At 44.2% G+C, this 15,974-nt stretch overlaps 1 pseudogene; it reads left to right on the top strand.

Moving 5' to 3' along the window:
* The first annotated feature begins 1,376 nt into the window (after positions 1-1,376).
* LOC119517181 lies at positions 1,377-15,326 on the top strand (annotated as a pseudogene).
* The last annotated feature ends 648 nt before the right edge of the window (positions 15,327-15,974 follow it).

The raw sequence follows: 15,974 nt of genomic DNA, 5'->3' as shown, positions 1-15,974 counted from the left end.
GCATTACGACAGTCCACAGACGGTTTCCCAGCCACTGGTCCGTCCTTCTGTCCTCACACCACAAAGCCCAGAGGAAGAGAACCTTTTCTCCTAGCACTGTCAAAGAGCAAGGAAGTGTTTACCTGGGTGCCCCCAGCACATCTCCCCATGGCCTGCACTGGCTCCTGCCCAGGCCTGAGTTGCTGATCCCAGGGGTGGGATGACCCCTGTTGGTTTAGGACAGCCAGGGCCACCCCTGGAGATGGACTCGGCACCCCATCCCAAACACAGCAGAGCAGGGAGTGTAGAGAATGTCCACCGTCCATTCTAATAACCACTATGCAGATGCAGGTGAGAAGTCAGCTCCTGTGGTCAGGGACACCTCCCTGAAGGTGGGCTGGGTCCAGTTACAAGGAAGAGAGAGGGCATTACCATTAAGCCACAGCTGGAGCAGGGGCTGACATCTTGGGACATTTCCCAAGGATCTCCCCCAGGGCCTGGCACACAGCAGGCACCTAATAATTGCACAGCCAGCAACTGTCTCCACGTAGGCAGGAGAGTAAGCTGAAAATCCCCTTTATTCTCCTTCTGAGTCAAGTTGCGTCTCCCATGTTCTAGTTTGCTAAGCTGCTCGAAGCAGATACCATGGAATGTGTTGGCTTTTACAATGGGAATTTGTGACTTACGAGCTTACAGTTCTGAGGCTGTGAAAATGTCCAAAGCGAGCCATCGTCAAGATGATACCTTCTTCCTGGAGACCGGCTGCCGGCGATCCTGGACTCCTCTGTCACATGGCAAGGCACGTACTGTGTCTGCTGGTCTCTCCCTTCTCCTGGTCTCCGGCCACCACCCCACCTGGCCCTGCAGGTCGGGTCACCAGGGCTCTCTGCCCAGGGAGCGTCTGCCTCACCTGGGGCCTGGGGTCCCTGTCTGCTGCCTTTCCTGTGTCTTCCCTGCGCTCCCTTCTCCAACCCTAAGTCATTTGAGGTTCTGGGTCTGTGTCCTCTACAATAACAGTGTCACCCCCGTATTCTTAGTATTGGAGAACTTCCCTCATGTGGTACCCAGCCTCCAAGATGACCCCTGCAGTCTCTGCCTCCTGGCGGTCATAACCCTGTGTAGACCTTGTTAAGGGTTGAATTTTGTGCCCCACCAAAAAAAGAAAGAAAGACATTCTCGTGTCCTAACCGCCAGTCCTGTGACTGTGACATTATTTGGAAATGGGAAGATGTGCTTAGTAAAGATGAGGCCATCCTGCATTAGGGGGCTCCCATCCAAAAGGACTGGTGTCCTTATAAGTGGAGGACATGTGGACACAGACAGACAGACACAGGGGAGAGGCCATGTGACGGCAGAGGCAGAGAGCGAAGCTCTGCAGCTGCCAGCCAAGGAGCGCTATGGAGAGCCGGCGAAACATCCGGGGCTGGAGGAGGCCAGAAAACAGCCTCCCTCCAGGGCTCAGAGGGAGCACGGCCCTGCTGACACCTCGATTTCAGACTCTGGCCTCAGAACCGAGAGCAAATAAACTCCTGTGGGTTTCAACTGCCCCGGCTGTGGCACTTTGCTCCAGCAGCCCTAGGAATTCAAGATAGCCCTCCCACACATCGTCCCAGGCGGGGTCTGTGCGGCTGGTGGAAAAAGCAGAAGTGATGGTTTGTCACTTCCAGGCTGGGTTATAAAAGACATTACTGCACGGTACTGTCTTGGTCTGCCACTCTCAGATCACTAGCTCTGGGGGAAGACAGGAGCCATCAGCACGTCCACTCAGAGGCCCACGTGGTCAGGGATGGAGGCTTCCTGCCATCTTGGCAGCGGATCCTCCAGCCCTGGTCAAACCTCCGGAGACAGCCGCCTCAGTCAAGAGCATCTGGACCACGAAAGGTCGCAATCAGAAGAACCACCTTGCTAAGCCTTTCCAGGACTTCTGACCTCCAGCAGCTGAAACGGTAAGTGTCCGTTGTCTTCAGCTGCTAAGTTTTGGAGTAATTTGTTACGTGGCAATAGCTAACACGTGCGTCTTGGCTCCTTCGATCCTCAGACCTTGTGCTTTGTTCACCCCTTGTCCAGGTGGGAAGTTGAAGCTCAGAGACGTTGTGTCACTGGCTCCCAAGTCACGCCAAGAGGGAGCTGGGTGGAGGAACGCAAACTCGTGTTTATATCAATTATAGCCAGGAGCCTCAGTGGCTCTTGGTGTTAGCCATGCAGTCCCAAGTACACTTCCCTTCTCACAAAGCACGTTCTCCACCCTTGTTCCTTTAGTCCTTGAAATCAGCCCACGAGAGTAAGTCACCCTTATTTTACAGATGAGCAATCTAAGGCCCGGAGGACTTGCTCAGGTTGACACCACTGGTATGGGATGGGGGTGAGGGGTTCCCAATCAGAACTCAGTCCCCCAGGGCCACTGGAGACTGGGGCCCCTGCTGACCAGGAGAGACCCCTCTTCAGGGCAGGGATGAACCCTGGGGCATTTCTTTCCCTGGTTGGGGTCCTCTGTGGCCTCAAGCTCTTCTCTCCCTCTGGGCAGCAAGGCCTGGGGGAACCCTGGAGCCCCACTTCTGTGCTCCCTGATCCCTCGGTTAGCCAGCGGCCTACAGCCTCAGGCGATGGTGACGCTGTCACCTGCAGGTCTGGGGCTTTAAGAAGCAGCTGTTTACTCTGGGTCTTGAATTTTAAAGAGGTATAAAGTCCAACCTGGACCCTCAGCTCCTGGGATGCCTGTAACCATAGCAGCAGCTCACCGAGCAGCAGCAAGTATTTGTAGAGGGAGAAAGAGCCAGGGAGGGAGGAAAACAGAAGAGCAGGGCCGTGGGAACAGAGCTTGGCCCTGGACGCCTGGCCGTGCCCCTCCCCAGACGGCTGGGGCTGTCCCTGGGCTCCCAGGGGCCACCTAGAAGCTTCCAGGGGCAGCTCCTTTCCCTGGCCAGTGCTGGCCCAGGCCCCACCTCGGGCATCTCCCTGGGTCTCTGCGGGACCCAGGCCCCAGGACAGTGTAACCAGAGCTACCCCAGGCTGGCCGGTTGAACTTAGACCAGCACCTTTCTCTTCAGCCCCAGAGTGCTCCTCTGTGAATCCTCAACCCTGTCTGCCTTTCCAGGGATGGTGAGTAGTGTACAGAAATTCCAGCCCCCCAGAGCATCCTTGTGAGGGATTGTTGTAAAAATGCCCCTGGATCCGTTCTGGAGCAGAGGGATGGCACGAATTCCAGTGCACGTTCCAGACGACCCAGAGCAGGAGGGCGGCTTACCCAGGCCCCAGCGAGTGCAGCGAGGGCCAGACCCCATCTACCCAGGGCTGCGTAGCAGAGTCCCACAAACTGGCGGGCTGAGAGCAGCAGGAAATCCTTCTCTCTTGGTCTGGAGGCTGGAAGTCTGGAATCAGAAGTTAAGGTGTTGGCAGGGCCACGCCCCACCCATCTGAAGGCTCTAGGAGACTCCTCCCTGGCTCTTCCATCTTCTGGAAGCCACTGGCTTCCTTGGCTTGTGGCTGTATCCCTCCCACCTCAGCCTCCGTCTTCACGTCCTCCTCTCTGTCTCTAGGTTCAGATTTCCCTCTTCTTATAGGACCCCAGGCCCACTGGATGAGGCCCACCCTAGGCCAGTTTGCCTTCACCTTAACTCATCACATTTCCAAAGATCTGTTTCAAATAAGGTCACTGTTCTGGTTTGCTAGAGTTGCCATTATGCAAAATACCAGAAATAGATTGGCTTTAATAAAGGGGATTTATTAGGTTAAAAATTTACAGTTGTAGGGCCATAAAAGTGTCCAAACTAAGGCATCAACAAAAGGATACCTTCACTGAAGAAAGGCCAATGGTGTCTGGAACCTGTCAGCTGGAAAGGCATGTGACTGGCGTCTGCTGGTCCTTTGCTCCCAGGTTCTGGTTTCAAAATGGCTTCTCCAAAATGTCTCTGAGCTTCTGTCTCTCTTAGCTTCTCTCTCTCAACTCCTGTGCATCCTTGCTTGTTCTCCCAGGGCATTTCTCTCTAAGCGTCTGGGGGTCCTCTCTTAGCTTCTCCAGGGCAAACTCTGGGCTTCATCCCTTCACTTAGCATCTCCAAACGTCCTTCTGTCTGCATCTCCCAGTGTGTCTCCAAGTGACTGGCTCTGTGTTGCCCCTGAGCTCTTCTAAGGACTCCAGTAAACTAGTCAAGACCCACCTTGAGTGGGCGAGGCCACACCTCCATGGAAACAGCCTAATCAAAAGGTCCCACCCGCAATAAGTCTGTATCCACAAGACTGGATTAAAAGAACATGGCCTTTCCTGGGGTACATAACAGTTTCAAACTGGCACAGTCACATTCAAAGGACTGGGGGTTCGGACTTAAACATGTCTTTTTGGGGGACCCAATTCACCCCACAATACCAGCCACACGTCCTGCGAGCTAACGACCACCAGGCAGCTCGGACCCTCCGCAATGAAACATCACCAGCTGGCGGGTGTGAATTATGGTCACTGTGAGCGTCCCCAGGGGCTCGATTTAATCTGGGTCAGGGCTCGGCGTGTGCCAGGCATGTGGACGGGACCTGTCACGCGTGTCCCAGCAGACAGAGTACAGGGAAGCAGAGCTGGGCAGTCCCACGCTGCCGAGGAGGGACGGGGGCTTCGCATTCCCTGCCGAGGCCAGAGCACGGGAGCCACCCCATCACCATGGACTGTGCACACTCTGGTTTGTAGACAGACTAAATGAAGTAGTTATTTTTACATTACATCCCAGGGGGGCAGGGAGGCAGAAAGCTCACATTCTATTATTAAGAGAATAGGTGTGCAGAGTAAGCATGCACAAGATACTACAGGAGACCTGGGAGTGAGTCCTGGCTTTGTTAGAAGTCTGTGGCCTCAGTTTCCCTGCTTGTAAACAGGGCTGATCTCAGTGCTGCATCTCCCCTGGGTCTAGCTGTGAGCCAGGCTGAATGTTTTCGTGAGAAACAGCTCTGCTTGCCTCCTGGCGGCCACCTCCACTCCACTCTCTCTGCTGGACGCACACACGTTTATTTGTCCCATTTTCCTTTTTCTTGGACTGGAAAATCTTAAAATAGAACAGGAGCTGGGGCAGGGGGAGTTGGTGGGGGCCGTGAGGAGGGGTCCCTGGGGAGAAGCTCCTCCCAATGATCCCTGAGGAGCGGCTACGAGTCAGCAGGATGCTCGGGCTCTGCTATCCTGGGGGTGGGGGTGACACCTGGAGCTCACCCCTCGAACCCACCTGGGCTGTGGCCGGAGCCAAGTCCCCTTAGACATCGGACCTCTTCAGCTGCAAACCGAGCCAAGAGCCAAGGGGCACCGCGCCCTTCTCCCCACACCACCCCTGGATGTCTGCGCCCCGCCAGAGGCCCAGCTGCCTGGCAGCCGGGGAACCAGGTGATGTGAAAGCTGTGGCTGTGACAACCCAGCTGCATCCCTGGGGGGTGGCTGCCTGCAGGGGAAGGTGCTGGGCTGCCTCTCCAGGGGCCTCCCTGGGACACCAGCCAACCCAGAATGGGCTCGGGGAGCATTTGCCCAAAGGAAGGGCATGGGGGAGCTGCTCCCCAGCTGGCCCAGTGCCCTCCTCAGGTGCACCTGGGTCATCACGTAATACCTGGACAGGTGAGCAGGGTCAGAGATGGGGACTTTTATATGCCGACTTGGCTGGGTCACAGTGCCCAGGTGTTCAGTCAAACCCCATCCCCGGTGTTGCTATGGAGGTATTTAGTAGATGTCACTGGCATCCATGATCAGTTGTCTTTTAGTAAAGGACATGACCCTCCAGAATGTGGGTGGGCCTCATCCAATCCATTGGAACCTTTAAGAGCAAAGAACTGAGGTTTCCAGAGAAAGGAAATTAGGCCTCAGGACAACACCATCTCTTCTCTGAGCTGCCAGCTTGCCAGCCTGCACTAAGGATTTCAGACTTGCCAGTCCCAACAGTCAGTTGAGCCAATTCCTTAAAATAAATCCCTTAATATATATATACATATACACAATACATCCTGTTGGTTCTGTTTCTCTGGAGAACCCCAGCGGAAACAGATGGCCAGACAGACCGTATTTGGTCGAGTCCTTGTCCCAAGACTGGCAGCTACTGAGGATGTGCTGGGACGGGGCTCCTGGGAACCGGGCACCTGTGTCTGTGGGAGGCCCGGGGACAGGTGGCTGCTGGCCGTCCTCCTCCCTGCAGGCTGAGCCCGGCTCCCACCCAGCCCACCTCCACCTCCCCAGCTGCGTCCTCACCAGAGCCTTGACCTCAGGCTGACACACATCCAGACCAAGACAGACAATTGGGCTGGGACTCAAATTTCAAGGTCATCCATCCATTCAATCAGCAAATATTCACTGGGCGCTTGTGAAGTTCTAGGCACTGCAGATACTGGAGTAAACTAGAGGAATGAGGTCCCCACTCTCACGACACTGGTTTTGTGTGTGTGGCCAAGCTGGATTTAGAACCTGATTTCTAAAAATTTATTTTGTTTAAAAATTTCCAAAATTTACAGACACTCCATACCCACCAAACAACACCTCTTCCTTCTTCCCCCTCCCATGCCCTGGAAACCTTTAATTACTTTTGGTCTCTGTGAATTTGCTGTTTCTATATATTTTATATAAGTGGAATCCTGCAATATTTGTCCTTATGTGTCTGGCTTCTTTCACTAGACAAATGATTTTGAGGTTCATCCACTGTGGTCGATTGAATTATGAACCCCAGTTGAGACACATTCTTTATCTTGGTCTGCATTTCTTCTGGAAGATACCGTATTTACGACTTCTTGAAGATACAATTTTTAGTTACATTTAGCCCAACTGAATGAAGGTGGGTCGTATTCCAGATCGCTGGAGTCCTTTATATGCAGGAATTAGCCAGAGTTGAGAGAAAGCCACAGAGGAGCTGGGAGCTGGAAGTCAATGGAACTTGGAAGAGAAAGGAACAGGCTTTGCCCTGTGACACGAGGCAGGGATACAGCCAAGGAACCCCAAGGATCGCCGGCAGCCAGCGCCAGAATGTTATAGACTTTGGGAAGAAGGAATCACCTTGCTGACATCTGAACTTTGACCTCCCCTAGCCTCAGAACTGTGAGCCAATATATTTCCATCGTGTAAGCCAACCCACTGTATGGTATTTGTCATAACAGCCTGGCAAAACTGAAACATCCATCTTGCAGCACGTCTCAGAACTTCAACCAAACTGATATTTTATTAAAGGGAAACAAGTAATATTAAGTAAATAAGCAAATGTTGCCACGTGCTCCACAGGCAATAAGCACGATGAAGTGAAACAGAGTAGGGGATGGAAGGAGAGGCAGCTGCGTGAAGAGCTGGTGGGAAAGCATTCCAGGCAGCGGGAACAGCAGATGCCAGGGCCCTGAGGTAGGAGAAGGATTTCCTTTGCAGAAAACAGAGGGCCGCGTACCTGAAGTTTTGGAAGGCAAGGCCGTGAGAGTAGGACAAGGCTGTCGGAGTGGAAGGCAGAGGTCGCAGGGCCTTAGGCTGGATCCAAGACCAAGGGGAAGAAGCCACTGGAGGGTCTGAAGCAGGGAGTGGTGCGACCGAATTTGTTGTTAAAAGGATGACTTGTGAGAATGTAAAATGGTACAGCTGCTGTGCAGAACAGTTTGGCAATTCCTCAAAAAGTTAAATGCAATATTACCATATGACCCAGCAATTTCCCTTCCAGGTATATACCCAAAGAACCAAAAACAGGGATTAAAACAAGTACTCGTATACGGATGTTCATAGCAGCATTACTGACAACAGCCAAAAGTGGAAGCCAAATGAATGGATAAGCAAAATGGGATACACACACACACACACGCACACACACACACACACAATGGAATATTACTCAGTCATGAAAAGGAATGAAGTTCTGATACATGCTACAACATGGGTGAACTTTGAAGATATTATGTTGGTAAGTGAAATAAGCAAGACACAAAAGGACAAATATTGTATAATTCTCCTTATATGAAATATCTACAATAAGCAAATTCATAAAGACAGAAAGTGGGTCAGATGTGACCAGGGGCTGGGGGAGGCAGGAATGGGGAGTTAATGCTTAATGGGGACAGAGTTTCTGATTGTGGTGATGGAAAAGTGTTGGACATTGTGATGATGGGTACGTAACACTGTGAATGTACTTAATGCCACCAAATTGTACACTTAAAAATGGTTAAAATGGCAAACTTTATATTATAGATATGTTAACATGATAAAATATTTTTTAAAAGGGTGACTTACTGCTGGGTGGAGAGAGGGGACCAATTAGGAAGCCACTGCAGGCAATCAGCAAGGTGCAATGGCATGTATACAGAAGGTGCTCTTGAGTGGCAGTTCCTGGTGTTTGGCTGGTGGAGGTTTTGTGCCTGTGTTTTTCTTTCCCCTCTCTGGTATCCCTTCCCCACTAGAGCCCAGTATGGCCACCTGGCCTCAGGGTGGTTGTGAAGGGGACAGAAGGCACAAATGGGCTGCACAGAAGTGAAGTGGTAGCAGGGATGGAAATATGAGTCTACACAAAGGAATGAAGAAAAATGAGAAATGGTAAGTAGGTGGGTTCATATACAAGGTTTTTTCCTTATTAGTTAAACATCTTTAAACTATAACTGACAGTTTAAACAAAAACAGTAACATTGCAGTGTGATGTATACAACAATGTAGAAGTAAAATGTACAACAAAAACACTCCAAAGGTCAGAAGGGAAGAAATGGGAGTACAGTATTCAGGTTCTTATACCATATGTGAAGCGGTATAATATTACTTGAACGTAAACTTAATAAGTTGAAGATATATACTATAAACCCTAAAGCAACCATCAAATTAACAAAATCAAGAGCTATAGTTAATAAGTCAACAAAAGAGATAAGATGAAAATACTCAAAATACTCAATCCGAAAGAATGCAGAAAAAAAAAAAAGGAAAATAAAGAATGTTGGGACAAATATAGAACAAATAGCAAGTCAATACATTTAAACCTAACAATATCAATAGCCACAATAAATGTAAATGGTCTAATTACACTGAATTAAAGGCAGAGTTTGTCAGATTGGATAAAAGAGCAAAACGCAACTACTTTGCTTACAATAAACACACTTTAAACTTTTTTTACAAAATTAAAAGTAGAGGGATAGAAAAAGATATCTCATACTAATACTTAAAAAAAGGAAAACAAAGAATGATGGGACAAATACAAAACAAATAGCAAGTCAATAGATTTAAACCTAACAATAGCAATAGCCACAATAAATGTAAATGGTCTAATTACCCTGAATTAAAGGCAGAGTTTGTCAGATAAGAGGAAAGAGCAACACCCAACTATTTTGCCTACAATAAACACTCTTTAAACTTTTTTTTACAAAGTTAAAATTAGAGGAATGGAAAAAGATATCATACTGATACTAATCAAAAGAAAGCTGGAGTGGTTATATTAATATCAGACAAAGTAGATTTCAGAGCAAAGAATAATGCCAGAAATAAAGAGGGTATTTAATAATTATAAAATTCATTAAGAAGACATAAAAATCCTAAATGTCTATGCATTTCAAGACCAAAATAAGTGAAGCAAAAATTGATAAAACTGCAAGGAGAAATAGACAAATCCACAGTTATACTTGGAGACTTCAACACTCCTCCTTCATTAATCAACAGAACAAGTAGACAGAAAATCAACAATGATACTGAAGATCTGAAAAACACTATCAACTGACTTGATTTACTGGCATTTACAGAACACTCCACCCAGAATTTACGTTCTTCTCAAGTGCTCATGGAACATTCACCAAGAGCCAGAGACTTTCATTACCCAGAGAGTTGAAAGTTCTACTAGAGGATTAAGCCAACTCACTTTTTCTTTTTGGGTTTCTATGCCCCAAACCAAACACAGAATTTCTTTGGTTTAGGCAAAATAAGATACTTAACCGTTGGAGGAGCAGTCAGCGTTAAGTCTCAAGAAACTCAGGGTCAAGAAATATAACTGAAATAATACAACCCTTCAAGGCCAAAATAGAGTATAACTCAGACTTATAGAAAGAAGACCTGGAAATGAACGGTCTCTCTTCAGCTGACCAGCAAATATCTTAACTTAGGAGTTACAAATTCAAAGACCAAATTGGTTAAAAAAAAAAAAAAGAAAGAAAGAAAGATGAGTGAGACAGGCTGAATTTAAAAGCACGAGTAGATCTGAGAACACTAGCCCTGTTTAACGTGGGAGCACCACTTAGTTCCAGCTGACTGAGGTCATGTGAGAATCTGGTCCCAAGATGCCAAATCTTGAGCATTTTCAAGAGAAATCAGAAACACAGATTTTTATGATAAATAGTCAAATTTTTTAAGTGTTGACAAAATTAAAATGAAACAAAAACATTTTTTGGAGTTAAAAAAAAAAGGTAAGCTAGAGGATGGTGGAATAGTAGCATGAAAGACTGAGAATATAGCTATAACCTGGAAGAGTACCCAGCAAAAATATTTTTAAAGAACAGAATCTGTATTAGACACAAATCTTGGACACACCCTCAGATTCTCTCCAGTGCCTCTTCTTTTTCTCTCATGGTCAGCATCTCACCCCTGCCCAGTCCCCCTCTGCTTCCAAACTCAGATGAGATGCTCTACAGCAGGACAAGAGATCTGACTTCCTGCATGTCTGCCAAGAGCCAGATTTTGCACACTGAAAGATGAGTGAGTTAGCACCCAGTGGGTGCATCTTGAGCAATGGCAAATGGGAAAAATGGAAGAGAACTGGGAGCATAGACTCCTCCTGCTGAAAGACCCACTGTGCTGCATCCAGCTGTGGCAGGGACCTGGGCAGTCTGCATTGTCCCTTGCTTTGCTTCCTCCTTTCCCTCAAGGCTTGTACCTCCTAAGGAAATAGCAGCACGTTCGTCCTCACCTCATGGTCCACTTTCTAAAGAACCCAGGCTAAGACAGGGTCAAATAAAGACTTTTTCAGATAAACACAAACTGAGACCGTTTACTACCAACAGACCTTCATTAAGGACCTTCTAAAGTATTTACTTCAAGAAGGAAAGTGATGTTTGAATTTATTGATTCAGACCTCAGAAGAAAGGTCTGAGATGCGGGAGGGATAATGAGCAAAGAGAGTGAGAAACACATGGGTAAATCTAAGAACAACAACAAAAAAAACCTGCCTATATAAAATAATGATAACAATGTCTTATTTGTGGTGTTAAAATGGAATAAAATAGCACACATCAGAGCAGGTTGATTGGTGCTAAATCACTCTATGTCCATGTATTATTTAGAAGAAGGGTAAATATATGATTAATTTGAAATTTTTAAGTTAATAATCCATTAAAGATTTTCTAGGGTAGCCAGTAAAAGAAAAGATGTTGAATGCATAATTTCTAAATTAGTAGAAAGAAAAATAAAACTCAATCCAAATGAAAATAAAGAGGAGAAAAAACATGGATGAAATGTAACATAAGATGTCAGAAATAAATTTAAACTTAGCAATCACAATCAAGGCAAACAGACTACACACTTCAGTTAAAAGACAAAGATCATCAGAATGACGAACAGATATGTAATTCTTCTATACGCTATATATAAGAGGCAGGTCTAAAATATAAGATCCCGGAAAGATTGAGAATCATAGGATGGAAAAGGAATTATAAAGTAAATACCAAGCAGAAGAAAGCTAATATTGCACTGCCATAAAAATCTACTTAGAGATATGAACATAATAAGATGAAAATGAGAAAAATCGCAACTACCAAGAAGATAAAAAATTCTAAATCTATATGCATTTAATAACACAAACTTAAAATATATAAAGCAAAAAGTTAACAGACTCGCAAGGAGAAATTTATAAACCCATAATCACAGTGGGAGAATCTGACATCTTTCTCAATAACTGATAAAATTTAAAAAGTCAAAATAATGAGGAGAATAGAGAAGATCTGGGCAACAGAACTAGCAAGCCTATCTAATGGGCATATGTAGAATGATGTGCCCCCAAACTGGAGAATACACTTTCTTCTCAAGCAAAAATGCAACATTTACAAAAATTAACTATATTCCAGGCCCAAAGATGTTCTCAATAGGTTCCAAAGAATTGCTATCTACCCCATACAATCTGACCAAAATGCAACTGAGTTAGAAATCAATAATAAAAGATCTTTTTTGTTAAAAAAAAAAAAAAGCCACATATTTGAAAATTTTAAATATACTTCTAAGAAATTTAGGGGTCAGAGAAGAAATCATAATGGAAATTAGGAAATATATTAGTGATAATATTGATGAAGATTTTTTTAAAAGAGGAGATAAAAATAAAATAAAAAATAACAAAATGAACATAACAAGATTTGACTCATGTTTTAAAAAGGTAAGAAAATATTATAAACAAATTTAGGTCAATACATCTTGAGCAAATGGATGTATTCTTAGAAAAATATAAGTTGCCAAAACTGAGATAAGAAGAAAAGTAGTCTCGTAACCACTAGGGAAATTGAAACAGTAGTTTAAAATCTTCCCTCAGGAAAATGCCAGGCTTATACAGTTTTATAAAGCTTTCAGGAATAGAATATTCCAACCTGACACTAACTCAGAGAATAGAAGCATGGGAAACCCTCCCGACTCTTTGTAGGAGACAACTATCTAACCGTAATCCCGAAATCAGACAAAGAGAGGTGAAAATGAAAACTGGAGGCAAATGTCACTCATGAATACAGACAAAAAGATCCTAAGCGAATACTGACAAGCCAAGTCCAGCAATATACAAAAAGGATAATACACCATGGTCTAGTTGGATTTAATATGGAAGGTTGGACAGCATTAGAAAGCTTTATCAATGTAGCTTTATCAATGTAGCTTAACAGATTAAAGAAAAATATTTGACCATCTCAAATGGATGCAGAAAAAGTTTCCAATGAAATTCAACAGCCATTCATTATTTTAAAAGGAAAAAAGATCTTAGTAAACTAGGAATAGAAGGGATTTTTAAAAATTGAAGCAAACAATATCCTCAATACTGAAGCATTTTCTTTAAAATCAGAGAAAAGGTAAGGAAGCTTTTAGTGCAATAACACAAGAAAAAGAAATAATAGTTATGAGAAATAGGAAAGGAAGAAATAAAAGTGTCATTCCTGGCAGATTATATGGTCCACATAGAAAACCCAAAGGAATAATTCTTCGAATTAAGAAAACAGTTCTGTAAGATTGCTGGATATAAAATTGATATACAAAAATCAATTACTTTCATATGCCCCAGGTGCAAATAATTAGAAAGTGCAATTCTTAAAGATACTATTTGTAAAATAGGGTACACAGATATAAATCTAACTTTGAAAGTTTGCGGAAAATTATAAAAACTTCATTAAAAGGCTTGAAAATCTAAATAAATGAATATATATCCCATGCTTTATGGATGCAAGACTTGATATCGTAAATATGTCATTTCCCCCCAAATTTATGGATTCCAGCAATCACAAACAAAATGCCAACTGAGTGTTCCATGAACTTGACAAACTGATTCCCAAAAGTGACTGGAGAGCAAAGGGTAAAAACACAGACAATATAATTCTGAAGAATAAGAAGAACGTGAGGGTACTTATTTGACCAAGTATCAAAACCTATTATGATGCTATAGAATCAAGACAGGCTGGTAGGTATGCACGCAGAGATGGGCAAATAGATCATTTGAGCAAGAGATCCCAGAAGCAGTCCCAATCCATATGTGGAAATTGGATAACTGACTTTGGGGAAAATATAGTCTGCGCTGTCTGATATGATTGCTGCTAGTTACAGATAGCTATTTAAATTTAGATTTATGTTAAGAATTCAGTAGCCACATGTGGCTGGTGGTTGTCTGTGTTGGACAGGGTAGACATAGAACATTTTCATCAGTGCACAAAGTTGTATGGGATGGCACTGGAACTATATGATAAATAGTGTTAGGACAATTGGTTACCCACATAAAAATTTAATTTGGATCCATCTCTCACACAAACTGATTTCTAGATGGTTTCAAGACCTAAATATGAAAGGCAAACATAAAAGTAATAGAAGATAATACTTGAATTCTTAAAGAAGATACCAAAAGACATAACCCTAAAGGGAAAGACTGATTTAATTTTACTTCAACAAAATTAAGGACACATGATCATCAAGAGGTATCCTAGAATAAAAAGACATGGCACAGACTAAGAAAGGATTTGCATCACAAGTAACTGCCAGAGGGTAAGTTTCTAGAACCCAAAGAACTCCTACAGTCAATAAGACAAAGGCAAGCAAACTGAAGGCAAACTACATAAACAGTCATTTCACAGAAGAAACACAAATGTCTATAAACATATGAAAAGACGCCCCATTGCAGTACTAAACAGGGAACTACAACTTCAAAGCAAATTAAAAATTATTTGATCCGCATCCCATCGAGCCCTCTGTGCTGCTCCCTGGCTCCCTTCCTGGCGCACCCAGGCCAGCAGTGCCCAATTTTTAGAGCTGTAAGGGATAGGAGGAAATCTTTCCCCTCCTGTATGATACTACAAAGTCTAAGCTCAGGGTGGTTCCGGGACACCGATGCGCCTCGGGACGGCCCACTTCCGCTCCTCGGGACGCCCACTTCCGCTCCTCGGGACGCCCACTTCCGCTCCTCGGGACGCCCACTTCCGCTCCTCGTGCACACCCAGGCCTATGTGAACCTAAGAACAGCGTCCAGAACCATGGATCCGTTCCAGTCTTCAGCCAATGAGATGAGAGCATCTGAATCCACCCAGACCCACCTGGAAAGATCAACTGGAAAAGAAAAAGAACGGCTCCAAGGCTTTGGCTGAATTTGAAGAAAAAATAAATGAGACCTGGGAGAAAGAACTAGAAAAACACTGGGAGAAATTATTAAGTGGAAGTGAGAGCTCATCCAAAAAAAAAAAAAAAAAGAGGGAAAAAAGAGAAGAAAGAATCTGATAGGTATTCCTCTTCTTCATCAAGTTCTGATTTCTCCAGCAGTTGAAGATGAGCATAAACAACAAGGGAAAAGGAGAAAGAAAAAGAACAGTTCACATAAATCTTCAGAAAGTTTCATATCAGAAACTGAATAAGACAGTAAGGATAGTTTGAAAAAGAAAACGAAGTCAAAGGATTCAACTGAAAAAAAAAAGGACAATAAAGTACTCAGCAAAAAAAAAAAAAAAAAAAAAAAAAAAGGAAGAAAGATGTGCCCTGAAGATAAACCTTTATCATTTGAGTCCTTGTCAGAATTGGACTATATTGAGGAGGTACAAGCAAAAAAGAAAAGCAGTGAAGAACGAGAAAAAGCAACAGAAAAAGCAAAAAAAAAAAAAAAAAAGAGAGAGAAAAGAAAAAGAAGCATAAGAAACACAGTAGGAGGAAGAAAAAGAAGGCTGCTAGTTCAAGTCCTGATTCTCCGTAACATTAAGAAAAATCAGGCTTCCCTTGTAGAGAAAGTGCAGTGTCTAAGGAAATTTCAGCTGTGAAAATTATGACATATTTACTCGAGTGCATGATTTTTCTTGTTTTTAGAAACATTCCTGGACTTTCAGTAGCCACTTAGGTGCTGCTGTGTAAAGGGCTATACTTGTTTCCTGCTGCTTCAATATCTTTTTTTTTCTCTCTCTCTCTTTCAGGGCTTAATGGCTCTGAGAGATAATACACTGCAGTTGTACTAATGGTTCAGATATTGGGATAAAGTGAATTTTTTTTTACTATAATTACCTAATTGTAAATCAACCGAAATTGAATCTGAACACATCTTTAAGATGTTATCAGAAATATCCAACTTAAGTTAGCATTTTTGAAATATGGATTACATTGATATTCCAAAATCCTGACTCTGTAGATAAATGCATTTTAATTTTTTTCCACCTTGTATACTTTTTATTTATCTGGGGAAGGAACTTTTAGGGTGAGAGTGAGGGTTTGCTTTCTCTTCTACTGCAGGATAACGTGCCTCTGATGCTCACACATCCTATTTTTGTGGAGGCAGCAGCCGGGCTTCCTCGGGAGACCAGAGCTTGAAAAACATCTCGCCCTTTACTGAGCTCAGTGACATCCTTGGACT

Source organism: Choloepus didactylus, chromosome 21, assembly GCF_015220235.1.
Source record: "Choloepus didactylus isolate mChoDid1 chromosome 21, mChoDid1.pri, whole genome shotgun sequence".
Classification (NCBI taxonomy): domain Eukaryota; kingdom Metazoa; phylum Chordata; class Mammalia; order Pilosa; family Megalonychidae; genus Choloepus; species Choloepus didactylus.
The sequence above is the reverse complement of the archived record's forward strand: the minus strand, read 5'-3'. Positions and strand labels throughout refer to the sequence as shown.